The 12,534-nt window shown below is 44.7% G+C and overlaps 1 protein-coding gene across 1 annotated transcript in view; it reads left to right on the forward strand.

Annotated features, from left to right (window-relative positions):
• Positions 1-12,534, forward strand: part of ATP8B3 (ATPase phospholipid transporting 8B3) — a 1,029,241-nt gene that overhangs the window by 609,316 nt on the left and 407,391 nt on the right. The window lies entirely within an intron of this gene.

Genomic DNA, 12,534 nt, shown 5'->3' on the forward strand with positions numbered 1-12,534 from the left:
TCAGACCTGGTGGGTTTGGCAGCCCCTCCAGCCTGGGTTTCCTCTCTCTCCCAGTCTATATCCGACTTGGCACAGGTCTCCCGTTCTGTGGTGACTGCCTTGTAGAGGTCTACCCTTCACCGGCCCTCTAGAAGGTCCCGTTCCCCTTCACCTTGCGCTTCGCATAAGTGTAATTGGGGTGCCTCCTCTGACTCTTCCCAGGTGTCTACTGGTAGGCACGGGCGTTCCTCTCGCACGTCTCGCCCGACCACTGTTTCAGGCCACACGCGTCACTCTTCTAGAGGAAGTTCCTGTGGTCGCCGCTCTGGCTCTCCTGAACTTCGTACAAGGTTGGAGTCCCCCTCTTCCAGGGCCGTCTCCACATTTTCTCGCTTTCCTGGAGAGCTAGCGGCTGAGGGTTCCGATTTGGCATCCGATTCGGACTCAGTGGACACGGTGAACTCATTGGTTATGGCCATTAGAGACAACTTTAACCTAGAGGACTCAGGAACTTCGGAAGCAGCTTCAGAAGTATCCTTTCATCGTGCCCGTCCGGCACCCAAATTGTTCAGCTCTCACGCTGAATTTGAGGCTATTCTAGAATCTGCCTGGAAGCACTCTGAGAAGAAGTTTCAGGGACTGAAGAAAGTCCAAGCGCGATATCCTTTCGCCAAGGACCTTGTTTCCAAAGTGACTTCCTCTCCGTCGGTGGATGCTCCCATTTCATGCCTCTCTAAAGCTACTACTTAGCCGCTGGCGGATGCAGCGGCCTTCAAGGATCCTGCAGACAAAAAGGTTGAGTTGTTGGCGAAGTATGCCTTTGAAGCAGCGGGTTCTTTCCTGCTCCCTGCCTTCGCCTCCACCTGGGTGTCTAAGGCCCTCTCGGAGTTACATAGTTAGTACAGTTGAAAAAAGACATACGTCCATCAAGTTCAACCAGGGAATTGAAGTTTAGGGGTGTGGCGCGATATTGGGGAAGGGATGGTATTTTATATTTCTTCATAAGCACTAATGTTGTTTTGTTCCAGGAATGTATCTAATCCTGTTTTAAAGCTGTTAATTTTTCCTGCTGTGACCAGTTCCTGAGGTAGACTATTCAATAAGTTCACAGTTCTCATGGTAAAGAAGGCGTGTCACCCCTTTAGACTAAACTTTTTCTTCTCCAGACGGAGGGAGTGCCCCCTCGTCCTTTGGGGGGGTTTAACCTGGAACAGTTTTTCTCCATATTTTTTGTATGGGCCATTTATATACTTATATACATTTATCATATCCCCCCTTAGACGTCTCTTCTCAAGACTAAACAATTGTAACTCCTTTAATCACTCCTCATAGCTAAGATGTTCCATGCCCCATATTAGTTTAGTCGCGCGTCTCTGCACCCTTTCCAGCTCTGCAGTGTCCCTTTTATGGACTGGTGCCCAAAACTGAACAGCATATTCCAGGTGAGGCCGTACCAATGCTTTATAAAGGGGGAGTATTATGTCCCTGTCCCTCGAGTCCATGCCTCTTTTTATACATGACAATATCCTGCCGGCCTTGGAAACAGCAGCCTGACATTGCATGCTATTCTGTAGTCTGTGATCTACAAGTACACCCAGATCCTTCTCTACCAGTGACTCTGCCAGTTTAATCCCCCCTAAGACATACGATGCATGCAGGTTATTAGTACCCAGATGCATAACTTTACATTTATCCACATTGAACCTCATTTGTCAAGTGGATGCCCAGACACTTAGTCTATCCAAGTCATCTTGTAACCTATACACATCCTCTATAGACTGTACCATGCTACAAAGCTTGGTGTCATCTGCAAAGATAGAAACAGAGCTGTTAATACCACCCTCTATATCATTGATAAATAAATTAACCCCTACATTTACGTCATGGGCAGTTCTAGTCCCCACCGTGCGCCGGGCGGGGATCGGAGCGAGATGCCTGCTGAAATCATTCAGCAGGCATCCCGTGCAAATGCCCAGGGGGGTCATCAGACCCCCCCATGTCGGCGATCGCGGCAAATCGCAAGTGAATTAATCTAAGACACCCAGGATCCCCCTGAAGCGATAGGAGTGAGGTGGCAGGGTTGCCACCCCTCCTATCCCTGCTATTGGTGGTCTAGACGCGACCACCAATAGCAGATTGGAGGCGGGGGGTTTACTTTCGTTTTCCCCGTCCTGCCCACCCACAATAGGCGGGGCAGGACGGGGAAACGACGGGGATCCACTTACCGATCCGAGCGGGCGACGGAGGCTTCGGGCGGCGGAGATTGGCGGGCGGCGATGACGTGCGGCTGGATCCGACGGAAGCCGGTGAGTTGTCTAGCAACATCTGGAGGGTACAGTCTGAGACCATTATACAGTGGTCTCTAACTGTAGCCCTCCAGATGTTTCAAAACTACAACTCCCAGCATGCCCAGACAGCTGTTTGGGCATGCTGGAATATGTAGTTTTGCAACAGCTGGAGGGCTACAGTTTGAGACCACTATATAGTGGTCCCTAAACTGTAGCCCTCCAGATCTTGCAAAACTACAACTCCTAGCATGTTCAAACAACTGTTTGCTGTCAGGGCATGCTGGGAATTGTAGTTTTGCAACAGCTGGAGGACCACAGTTTGGAGATCACTTTGCAGTGTTCTCTAAAACTGTAGTCCTCCTGATGTTGCAAAACTGCAAATCCCAGCATGTCCAAACAGCAATCAGCTGTCTCGGCATGCTGGGAGTTGTAGTTGCGTACCTCCAGCTATTGCATAACTACATCTCCCAGCATGCCCTTCGGCGATCAGTACATGCTGGGAGTTGTAGTTTTGCAACAGCTGGAGGCACACTGGTTAGAAAATACTGAGTTAAGTAACAGAACCTAACTGAAGATTTTCCAACCAGTGTGCCTCCAGCTGTTGCAAAACTACAACTCCCAGCATGCACGGTCTGTCAGTACATGCTGGCAGTTGTTGTTTTGAAACAGCTGGAGGTTTGCCCCCCCCATGTGAACGTACAGCGTACATTCACACGGGCAGGCTTACAGTAAGTTTCCTGCTCCAGGTTTGGGCTGCGGCAAATTTTTCGCCGCAGCTCAAACTTCTAGCGAGAAACTCACCGTAACACGCCAGTGTGAATGTATCCTAAAAACACTACACTAACACATAATAAAGGGTAAAACACTACACTGTCCCCCCCCCCCCAATAAAAATGAAAAACGTATTGTATGGCAGTGTTTCCAAAACGGAGCCTCCAGCTGTTGCAAAACAACAATTCCCAGCATTTCCGGACAGCTACTGACTGTCCAGGCATGCTGGGAATTTAGCAACAGCTGGAGGCACCCTGTTTGGGAATCACTGGCATAGAATACCCCTATGTCCACCCCTATGCAATCCCTAATTTAGTCCTCAAATGCGCATGGCGCCCTCTCACTTCGGAGCCCTGTCGTTTTTCAAGGAAACAGTTTAGGGCCACATATGAGATATTGCCGTACTCGGGAGAAATTGCACTACAAATTTTGGTGGGCTTTTTCTCCTTTTACCCCTTATGAAAAGGAAAAGTTGGGGCTACACCAGCTTGTTAGTGTAAAAAAATAAAAAAAATTACACTAACATGCTGGTGTTGCCCTTTACTTTTTATTTTCACAAGTGTTAAAAGGAAAAAAAGACCCCCAAAATTTGTAACGCAATTTCTCCTGAGTACAGAAATACCCCATATGTGGGCGTAAAATGCTCTGCGGGCGCACAACAAGACTCAGGAGTGAGAGCGCACCATGTACATTTGAGGTCTAAATTGGTGATTTGCACAGGGGTGGCTGATTTTACAGCGGTTCTGACATAAACGCAAAAAAATAAATACCCACATGTGATCCCATTTTGGAAACTACATCCCTCACGTAATGTAATAAGGGGTACAGTGAGCATTTACACCCCACAGGTGTCTGACAGATTTTTGGAACAGTGGTCCGTGAAAATGAAAAATTGTATTTTTCATTTGCCCAGCCCACTGTTCCAAAGATCTGTCAAACGCCAGTGGGGTGTAAATACTCACTGCACCCCTTATTAAATTCTGTGAGGGGTGTAGTTTCCAAAAAAGGGTAACATGTGGGGGGTTCCACTGTTCTGGCACCACGGGGGGCTTTGTAAACGCACATGGCCCCTGACTTCCATTCCAAACAATTTTTTCCCCAAAAGCTCAATGGCGCTCCTTCTCTTGACGTCCACACATGAGCACTTGACGTCCACACATGGAGTATTTCCATACTCAGAAGAGATGGGGTTACAAATTTTGGGGGGTCTTTTCTGCTATTAACCCTTGCAAAAATGTGAAATTTGGGGGGAAACACACATTTTAGTGAAAAAAATTTATTATTTTTTTTATATATGCAAAATTCGTGAAACCCCTATGGGGTATTAAGGCTCGCTTTATTCCTTGTTACGTTCCTCAAGGGGTCTAGTTTCCAAAATGGAATGCCATGTGTTTTTTTTTTTTTTGCTGTTCTGGCACCATAGGGGCTTCCTAAATGCGACATGCCCCCCGAGCAAAATTTACTCTCAAAAAGACAAATATGACTCCTTCTCTTCTGAGCATTGTAGTTCGCCCGTAGTGCACTTCAGGTCTACTTATGGGGTACCTCCATACTCAGAAGAGATGGGGTTACACATTTTGGGGGTCTTTTCTGCTATTAACCCTTGCAAAAATGTGAAATTTGGGGGGAAACACACATTTTAGTGATTTAGTAATTTTATTTTTTACATATGCAAAAGTTGTGAAACACCTGTGGGGTATTAAGGCTCACTTAATTCCTTGTTACCTTCCTCAAGGGGTCTAGTTTCCAAAATGGTATGGCATGTGTTTTTTTCTTTTTTTTGCTGTTCTGGCACCAAAGGGGCTTCCTAAATGCAACATGCCCCCCAAAAACCATTTCAGAAAAACGTACTCTCCAAAATCCCCTTGTCACTCCTTCGTTTCTGAGCCCTCTACTGCGCCCGCCGTACACTTTACATAGACATATGAGGTATGTGCTTACTCGAGAGAAATTGGGCTATAAATATAAGTATAAATTTTCTCCTTTTACCCCTTGTAAAAATAAAAAAATTGTGTCTACAAGAACATGCGAGTGTAAAAAATGAAGATTGTGAATTTTCTCCTTCACGTTGCTGCTATTCCTGTGAAACACCTAAAGGGTTAAAATGCTGACTGAATGTCATTTTGAATACTTTGGGGGTGCAGTTTTTATAATGGGGTCATTTGTGGGGTATTTCTAATATGAATACCCTTCAAATCCACTTCAAACCTGAACTGGTCCCTGAAAAATAGTGAGTTTGAAAATTTTGTGAAAAATTGGAAAACTGCTGCTGAACTTTGAAGCCCTCTGGTGTCTTCCAAAAGTAAAAACACGTCAATTTTATGATGCAGACATAAAGTAGACATATTGTATATGTGAATCAAATTTTTTTTTTTATTTGGAATATCCATTTTCCTTACAAGCAGAGAGCTTCAAAGTTAGAAAAATGCAAAATTTTCAACTTTTTCATCAAATTTTGGGATTTTTCACCAAGAAAGGATGCAAGTTACCATAAAATGTTACCACCATGTTAAAGTAGAATGTCTCACGAAAAAACAATCTCGGAATCAGAATAACTAAAAGCATTCCAGAGTTATTGTTTAACCCCTTAAGGACTCAGGGTTTTTCCGTTTTTGCACTTTCGTTTTTTCCTCCTTACCTTTTAAAAATCATAACCCTTTCAATTTTCCACCTAAAAATCCATATTATGGCTTATTTTTTGCGTCGCCAATTCTACTTTGCAGTGACATTAGTCATTTTACCCAAAAATGCACAGCGAAACGGAAAAAAAAATCATTGTGCGACAAAATCGAAAAAACCCCGCTATTTTGGAACTTTTGGGGGCTTCCGTTTCTACGCAGTGCATATTTCGGTAAAAATTACACCTTATCATTATTCTGTAGGTCCATACGGTTAAAATGATACCCTACTTATATAGGTTTGATTTTGTCGCACTTCTGGAAAAAATCATAACTACATGCAGGAAAATTTATACGTTTAAAAATGTCATCTTCCGACCCCTATAACTTTTTTATTTTTCACGTACAGGGCGGTATGAGGACTAATTTTTTGCGCCGTGATCTGAAGTTTTTATCGGTATGATTTTTGTTTTGATCGGACTTTTTGATCACTTTTTATTCATTTTTTTAATGGTATAAAAAGTGACCAAAATACGCTTTTTTGGACTTTGGAATTTTTTTGCGCGTATGCCATTGACCGTGCGGTTTAATTAATTATATATTTTTATAGTTCGGACATTTACGCACGCGGCGATACCACATATGTTTATTTATTTATTTTTTTTCACTGTTTTATTAAATGACCTTTATTAACACATTTTTTTTACATTTTTTTTGCAGTGTTATAGGTCCCATAGGAACCTATAACACTGCACACACTGATCTCCTATGCTGATCACTGGCGTGTATTAACACGCCTGTGATCAGCATTAGCGGCGCTTGACTGCTCCTGCCTGGATCTCAGGCACGGAGCAGTCATTCGTCGATCGGACACCGAGGAGGCAGGTAAGGGCCCTCCCGGTGTCCGATCAGCTGTTCGGGACGCCGCGATTTCACCGCGGCGGTCCCGAACAGCCCGACTGAGCAGCCGGGTCATTTTCAGTTTCACTTTAGAAGCTGAGGTCAGCTTTGACCGCCGCTTCTAAAGGGTTAATACCGCACATCGCCGCGATCGGCGATGTGTGGTATTAGCCGCGGGTCCCGACCGTTGATGAGCGTCGGGACCGAAGCGATATGATGCAGGATCGCGGCGCGATCCCGCTTCATATCGCGGGAGCCGGCGCAGGACGTAAATATACGTCCTGCGTCGTTAAGGGGTTAAAGTGACAGTGGTCAGATGTGCAAAAAACGCTCTGGTCCTAAGGTGTAAAATGGCCTGGTCCTTAAGGGGTTAAACAACAGTGGGCCCAGTACTGAACCTTGGGGTACACCACTTATAACCGGGGACCAATCAGAGTACGAATCATTGACCAGCACTCTCTGGGTACGATCCATGAGCCAGTGTTCAATCCAGTTAAAAACTAAAATTTCCAAACCCAAAGACCTTAACTTACCTGTCAGACGTCTATGAGGGACAGTATCAAATGCTTTAGCAAAATCCAGAAACACTATATCCACAGCCATTCCTCTGTCAAGGCTTCTACTCACCTCTTCATAAAAGTAAATTAGATTGGTTTGACAACTTCTATCCTTAGTAAACCCATGCTGGCTATCACTTATAATGCAATTATCCCCTATGTATTCCTGTATGTAATCCCTTATAAGTCCTTCAAACAATTTACCCACAATGCACGTTAAACTTACCGGTCTATAGTTTCTTGGGGAAGACCTAGAGCCCTTTTTGAAGATTGGCACCACATTCTCCTTGCGCCAGTCCCTTGGGACAATACCAGACACCAGAGAATTTCTAAATATCATGAACAGGGGTACAGATATTACTGAACTTACCTCTCTAAGAACTCTTAGGTGTAGTCCATCCGGTCCTGGGGATTTGCTTACATTTATATCACTTAACTTACCTTGTACCATCTCTACATTAAGCCAGTTCAGTATATTACATGATGTGTTACCAGCACTGACCTGTCCAATGTCAGCTCCTTCCTCCTTAGTATATACAGAACTAAAGAACCCATTCAGTAGCTCTGCCTTCTCTTGATCGCCCGTGACAACCTCCCCATTATCATTATTAAGGGGTCCTACATGCTCTGTCCTTTGCATTTATATATCTAAAAAAAATATTTAGGATTAGTTTTGCTTTCTTTGGCCACCTGTCTCTCATTTTGAATTTTTGCTGTTTTTATTACATTTTTACAGATTTTATTAAGCTCTTTGTACTGTTTAAATGTTATAGCTGACCCATCAGATTTAAATTTTTTGAAGGCAATTTTTTTGTTGTTTATTGCTCTTTTAACATAATTTGTCAGCCATGTAGGATTTAGTTTTAATTGTTTATATTTGTTCCCCTTTGGTATATATTTAGCTGTATAGTTATTCAGAGTTTATTTAACCCCTTAAGGACCCAGCCTAAATATACCTTAAAGGGGTATTTGACAACACCTCCCCCCAGTCTATGTCCTGTAGTGCAGCTCTCAGCCCAGGGAAATTTGCCTTTTTAAAGTTATATGTTTTTGCCTTCCCCGTCTGTCTTTGTTTTCTACATTTTAAGTCAAAAGTAACTATATTGTGGTCGCTATTACCAAGGTTTTCCCGCACAGTTACATTACCAACCAGCTCTGCGTTGTTGGAAATGATCAGATCCAACAAGGCATCACTTCTTGTTGGGTCCTCCACAAACTGTCCCATAAAATTATCCTGCAATAAATTTAGGAATTGTCGCCCCTTTGTAGTTTTAGCCAACCCCGGACCCCAATCTATATCTGGATAGTTAAAATCTCCCATTATTACCACTGTTCCTGCCCGGGCGGCCCTCTATTTGTTTATGCAGCCGACCTTCTATTTCCTCAGTGATATTAGGGGGTCTGTAGAATACACCAAGTATTATTTTTTCAGTATTTCCCTCCTTTTGTAATTCTACCCACAGTGATTCCACATCCTCAGAATCATCGCACACTGTCATCGTTCATACTGACTTTCATACCACTTCTTACATACAGACAGACTCCACCACCTTTTCTGTTCATTCTATCTTTGCGAAACAATGTAAACCCCTGCAGATTAACAGCCCAGTCATGCGAGGAGTCCAGCCATGTCTCAGTGACCCCCAACTATATCAATATGTTCCTCCAGTATCAAGGCCTCAAGCTCCCCCATTTTATTTGCTAGGCTTTTGGCATTTGTGAACATACACTTTACATTTCCATATGTAATGTAAAGTTCCATATGTGGATGTAAAGTGCTCTGTGGGCGAACTACAATGCTCAGAAGAGAAGGAGCGCCATTGGGCTTTTGCAGAGAGAAATTGTTTGGAATGGAAGTCAGGATCCATGTGCGTTTACAAAGCCCCCATGGTACCAGAACAGTGGACCACCCTCACCACATGTGACCCCCTTTTTTAAACTACACTCCTCACGGAATTTAATAAAGGGTCCAGTGAGCATTTACACCCGACTGGTGTTTGACAGATCTTTGGAATACTGGGAGTTGTTGTTTTGCAACAGCTGGAGGTTCCATTTTAGAAACCGTGCTGTACCAGACGTTTCTCATTTTTATTAGGGGAGGGGGGTAGGGGTATATGTATGTGTATTGTTTTTTACTTTTTATTTTCTGTAAGTGTAGTGTAGTGTTTTTAGGGTACATTCACACAGGTGGGGGTTCACAGCGAGTTTCCCGCTGGGATTTTGAGCTGCAGCGGAAAATGTACTGCATCTCAAACTTGCAGCGAGAAACTCACTGTAAACCCCCGCCCCTGTGAATGTACCCTGTACATACACATAGGGGGGGCAAACCTCCAGCTGTTGTAAAACTAAAACTCTCAGCATGCCCTTTGGGTGTCCGTGCATACTGGGGGTTGTAGTTATGCAACAGCTTATGGCAAACTGATTGCAAAACACTGAGAGTTTGTTACTTCACTCAAAGTTTTGTAACCAGTGTGCCTCCAGCTGTTGCAAAAGCACAACTCCCAGCATGTACGGACAGCCAACAGCAGTTTGCAACAGCTGATGGCACACTGGTTGCGAAACACTGAGTTAGGTAACAAACTCTGTGTTTCGCAACCAGTGTGCCTTCAGCTGTTGCAAAAACTACAACTCTCAGCATGCAGTGACAGCTGAAGGGCATACTGGGACTTATAGTTATGCAACAACTGGAGGCATACTACTACAACTTCCAGCATGCCCTTTTTGCTGTCCGTGCATGCTGGGGGTTGTAGTTATGCAACAGCTGGAGGCACACTGGTTGCAAAACACTGAGTTTGTTACTTAACTCACAGTTTCCCAACCTGTGTGCCTTCAGCAAAACTACTACTCCGAGCATGCATGGTCTGTCAGTGCATGCTGGGAGTTATAGTTTTACAATAGTTGGAGGCACACGGGTTGGGAAACACTGAGTTATTAAACAGACAATGTTTCCCTACCCGTGTGCCTCCAGTTTTGCAAAAACTCTCTCAGCATACCCAGACAGCCGAAGGGCATGTTCGGATTTGTAGCTATGAAACAACTGGAGGAGAACAGTTTGGACACCACTACACAGTGGTCTCCAAACTGTTCTCCTCCAAACTGTAACCCTCCAGATGTTGCCGAACTACAACTCCCAGCATGCCTGGGCAGTCTGGGCATGCTTAGAGTTGTAGTTTTGCAACATCTGGAGCGCTGCAGTTTGGGCACCACTATATAGTCGACTCCAAACTGTCGCCCTCCAGATGTTGCAAAACTACAACTCCCAGCATGCCCAGACAACCTTTTGGCTGTCTGGGCATGCTGGGAGTTTTATTTTGGCAACTCCTAGAAGGCAGCAGTGAAGATCACTTGCCACTGATCTTCACTGCTGCTTCCACCTTTGTGCCGTTGGTCGCCTTTCCCCCGCCGCAATCGCCGGTCCTCCCGTACTCTGACCCCCACTGCCATCTTACCCCCACTCTGCCCGGACACACAGGGGCTGGCAGAGTGGGCATTTCGACTTTAACACCCCCCAGCCCCAAACTGCCATTGGTCGGTCAGTCCTGACCGACCAATGGCAGGGGAAATGAGGAGGTAGCACCCTTGCCACCCCCCTCTTATCCTTCAGGATGGTCGGAGTTTAAAAAAGTTTTAAAGAATTCCCGACCCCTAATACCAAGGGTCCACCACAGTTTTTTCAGTGTGACCCAGGCCCTATTAAGTGTTCAGGGCGCTGCGATTTGCCCCCATGTTTTTATTTTTTTTTTTAGGCGCAGCTTTTTTTCCCCCCTATATAACGGTGTGATTTTTAATCACACACAGTTATAAAGTTAACCCCAAACACACACAATACATACTCAGCCCCCCCGCCACCGTAGAAAGAAAGGCGATGGCTCGCCGGGCATTTTTGGTAGCGACATGCGCTTTTCATGCCTCCGACTCAATCTGTCGTTGAGGATGGTGAAGATCCTACATTCCTGTGTTCTTCATCGTCCTCCTCATTATCTAGTACTGATGATGAGCCCCCTGCACGGCGGTTGAGACGCCACCAGGTGAGGCCATGCACCCCCATGAAAGTGGCCCAGTGGCCGGCACTAGTACGAGCGTCAATGCTGCTTGTACTAGGAGTCAACCCCCCCCAGACATGTTTACCGGAGCCCCCTTCCGTTGAACCTGTCTGAAGACCCCCAGAGGCTTATCAGCCACGGATTCCGGAGTTTGTTGGCGACTCCGGAATCCGGATTGACAATTCTGGATTAACTGAAATTGACTATTTCGGTAATTTTTTTTCAGTGACAGTTTGGTCAATCTGATGGTGGAGCAGACGAATCTGTACGCCCAGCAGTTCATCGCCCACCACCCTGATTCTGTTTTGGCCAGGCCCAATGAATGGTGCAGCAGAAATGAGGACATTTTGGGGCCTCGTGCTGCATATGGGCCTGGTCAAAAAGCCAAGTGTCATGCAGTACTGGAGCGGGGACGTCCTATACCAGACCCCGCTTTACAGTATGGTCATGGCACGGAGGCAGTTCGAGGCCATTCGAAAATGCCTCCATTACACTGATAATGAGGCATGTCCACCCTGAAGTGATCCCATCTATGACCTGCTTTACAAAGTGAGGCCGGTCATCGATCACTTTGGGGCCAAATTTTTGGAGGTCTACGTACCCCTCAGGGAGCTCTCGGTAGATGAGCCTCTTGATCAGTTTTAAGGGAAGACTCATATTCCGCCAGTATATTCCCTCATCCCGGTCCAGTCCCCGACCGACTAGCGGCGGGGACCGAAATTCCCACTGGCGTACCCATACGCCCTACGTCCTTAAGGACTCAGGATGCATACACCCTGCATGCTGAAGATGTTAAATGACATAACACAGACACATTTACAGCATTATTTGAAATATTAGAGATGTGTCTGCACATACGATTTTTCAATGCATTCATAGTACACCCTACATACTGTTTTTGGCAGATTAAACAGAAACCTAAATATTCAACGCATTTAAGTTAATGCAATTACAGTTAATGCAATTTTTATATACATATTTTTTTTTGTAATTGCCAACAGTCGCAGTCCACGTTTGTACACTAATATTTTTAGAATTAAATTCGCTAGGGGAAAATAAGTCAAATAAAGAAGGTACTTTTTTGGTATGAAAGCTATATTTTATCACTTCTTTTATAAAAGTATCTTGTTCTAGGACAGGGACATAATGTTGTACAATCTGTTTTATTTGTGCAAAATTGTCTGCTGTAGGGAGTGTTAAAATTAACCCTATCAGGGCAACTCCCACTATTCTTGTTCTTTGAATGTCTATGGTATCGTATAAGTTCCTCTCTCTTTAGAGCAAATGCACGTTGTTTTGCTCAACTAATACCTTCTATTTGATAACCCCTTTAGAGAAGTCTCTTGGAAAGAATGTTAGCTTCCTAATGGAAAGTTTA

Source organism: Hyla sarda, chromosome 1 (genome assembly GCF_029499605.1).
Source record: "Hyla sarda isolate aHylSar1 chromosome 1, aHylSar1.hap1, whole genome shotgun sequence".
Lineage (NCBI taxonomy): Eukaryota > Metazoa > Chordata > Amphibia > Anura > Hylidae > Hyla > Hyla sarda.